Raw genomic sequence first — 2,936 nt, 5'->3', positions numbered from 1 at the left:
AACCCACAGATCTTCACGACTGATGATGAAAGGTGGGACCCAGAAGCCACTGGTTTCATTCCATTGATTTAAAAAAAAATTATTTATTTATTTAAAAAAAATTTTTTTTGTTAACTTTTTATTTATTTTATTTGAGAGAGACAGAGAGAGAAAGAGGCAGGTAGAGAGAGAATGGGTGCGCCAGGGCTTCCAGCCATTGCAAACGAACTCCAGACGCGTGCGCCCCCTTGTGCATCTGGCTAGCGTGGGACCTGGGGAATCGAGCCTCGAACCGGGGTCCTTAGGCTCCACAGGCAAGTGCTTAACCTCTAAACCATTTCTCCAGCCCTGTTTATTTATTTATTTTATTTATTTATTTGAAAGTGACAGAGAGAGAGAATGGGCGCACCAGGGCTGCCAGCTGCTGCAAACGAACTCCAGCTACGTGCGCCCCCTTGTGCATCTGGCTAATGTGGGTCCTGGGGAATTGAGCCTCGAACTAGGGTCCTTAGGCTTTACAGGCAAGCGCTTAACCGCTAAGCTATCTCTCCAGCCCCACTGTATTTATTCTTCAAATTTTGTTTTGGAGCTGGGCATGGTGATGCATGCCTTTAATCCCAGCACTTGGGAGGCAGAGGCAGTTGTATCTCCATGAGTTCGAGGCCACCCTGAGACTACATGGTTAATTCCAGGTCAGCCTGGACCACAGAGAGACTACCTCAAAACCTCCCTCCCCAAATATAACAATAATAATAATAATTTTGTCTTGGGGGCTGGAGAGATGGTTTAGTGATTAATAAGGCACTTGTCTGCGAAGCATAAGGACCCAGGTTCAATTCCCCAGAACCTATGTAACCCAGATGCACATGGTGGCACATGCAGATTCAGAAAATATTTAAAAATAAGAAAATGCAAGAAGAATAAAAATGAATTTGTTTTCAAAAAAGATGTTTTATGGAGCTGAGGAGGCAACTCAGTTGGTAAGAGTGCTTGCCTAGCATACATGAGGTCCTGGGTTTGATTTCTAGCACCTTATTAACTGGTTGTAGTGGCACACGTGTATAATGCCAGTGCTGAACACCAGCCTAGGATGTGGAGGCAGAAGAATCAGAAGTTCAAGGCCATCCTTGACAAGCGTTTGTCAAAAAAAAAAAAAAGAAAAGAAAAGAAAAAAGAAAGAACGAAAGGAAATATAAACCAGACATGGTGGCGCACGCCTTTAATCCCAGCACTTGGGAGGCAGAGGTAGGAGGATCACCATGAATTTAAGGCCACCCTGAGACTCCATAGTGAATTCCAGGTCAGCCTGGGCCAGAGTGAGACCCTATCTTAAAAAGAAAAAAAAAAAGAGGAAAATATATACTTACCTGGCAGGGGAGATTCCATGATCATGAAGGCGGTTTTCCCAGGACAAGGTTTATCCATTGCACTCTGGATGTGCTGACCCCTGTGATTTTCCCAGATTTGGGAAACTCTGTGCTCTCCCTCCTTTAAAAATAAAATAAGAGCCTAGGGGTGTAACGTCTGCTGCTGGCTAAATGTATATACTATGCTTGTCAAACTGTCCAGTAAGCACTTCTCTTAATATTCATACCTATATATTAATACTACTCTCACTTTTGGTAGACAATCTTCTCTTTTCAGGTGGCAGTGAACTTGGGATGATTCAGAAGGCATCATGGTGCTAGAAAGAAGTGACCAGAGTGCTCACTACTGCAATATCTCTATCTCACCTTCCAAGGCTCAGGGTCTAATGCGGAAGAGGTGGCAGAAAGAATGAAAGAGCCAAAGGAAGGGTAGGACTCCTTACAATGTGCTCCCCCCAGACACAAAATGGCTTGGATATCCATGACCTCACAGTGCCTGACACTACCTACACAAGACCATCATGAGGAGGAAAAGATCATGACATCAAAATAAAAGAGAGACTGATTGAGAGGGGGAGGGGATATGATGCAGAATGGAGTTTCAAAGGGGAAAGGTGGGGGGGGGGGAGGCATTACCATGGGATATTTTTTCTAATCATGGAAGTTGTTAATAAAAATTTGAAAAAAGTAAATAAAATAAAAATCTGTTTCACTAGGAAAAAAAATAAGTAAGAGTAAAATAAGGGACTGGAGAGATGTCTTGGTTTGATTCCTCAGGACCCATGTAAGCCAGATGCACAAGGTGGTGCATGGATTTGGAGTTTGTTTGCAGTGGCTAGAGGCCCTGGCATGCCTATTCTCATTCTCTCTCTCTCTATCTGACCCCTCAAACAAATAAATAATAAGGTGAAAGTAAAATAAAATAAGCCAGGCGTGGTGGCGCATGCCTTTAATCCCAACGCAGAAGTAGGAGGATCGCTGTGAGTTTGAGGCCACCCTGAGACTACATAGTGAATTCCAGGTCAGCCTGAGCTAGAGTGAGACCCTACCTTGGAAAACCAAAAAAACAACAACAAAAAAAAAAGTAAGACAAAATAAAATAAAGAAAAGATGTTTCATTTATTTGCACATGTGTATGTGTGTGTTCCAGGGTCCCTTCTCCTTACAAATAAACCACCAGACACTTAAGCCTTTTTTTTTTTTTTTTCTTTTCTTGTTTTTCAAGGTAGGGTCTTGCTTTAGCCCAAACTGACCTAGAATTCACTACGTGACCTCAGCGTCACCTCGAACTCACAGTGATCCTCCTTATCTCTGCCTCCTGCGTGCCACCACGCCCGGCTTTGAGACTTTTTTTTTCTGCCTCTAGTTTATGTAGGCAGCTTGGGAGTTGGATTCTGGGTGGGCAGGCTTTGCAAGTTAGTGCCTTTAACTGCAAAGCCATCTTCCCAGTCTGCTAATTATTTATTTGTGACATAGAAAGAGGGTGAGAGAGAAAGAGAATATGAGAGAAAAAATGGGCATGCCAGGGCCTCTTACCACTATGATCAATGTCAAGACGCACTCACTGCTTTTATGCATCTGGCTTACGTG

General features: G+C 43.3%; 1 pseudogene; it reads left to right on the top strand.

The window, feature by feature from the left end:
- Positions 1–1,338: 1,338 nt before the first annotated feature.
- LOC123464320 lies at positions 1,339–1,463 on the top strand (annotated as a pseudogene).
- The last annotated feature ends 1,473 nt before the right edge of the window (positions 1,464–2,936 follow it).

Source organism: Jaculus jaculus, chromosome 10 (genome assembly GCF_020740685.1).
Source record: "Jaculus jaculus isolate mJacJac1 chromosome 10, mJacJac1.mat.Y.cur, whole genome shotgun sequence".
Taxonomy (NCBI): domain Eukaryota; kingdom Metazoa; phylum Chordata; class Mammalia; order Rodentia; family Dipodidae; genus Jaculus; species Jaculus jaculus.
The sequence above is the reverse complement of the archived record's forward strand: the minus strand, read 5'-3'. Positions and strand labels throughout refer to the sequence as shown.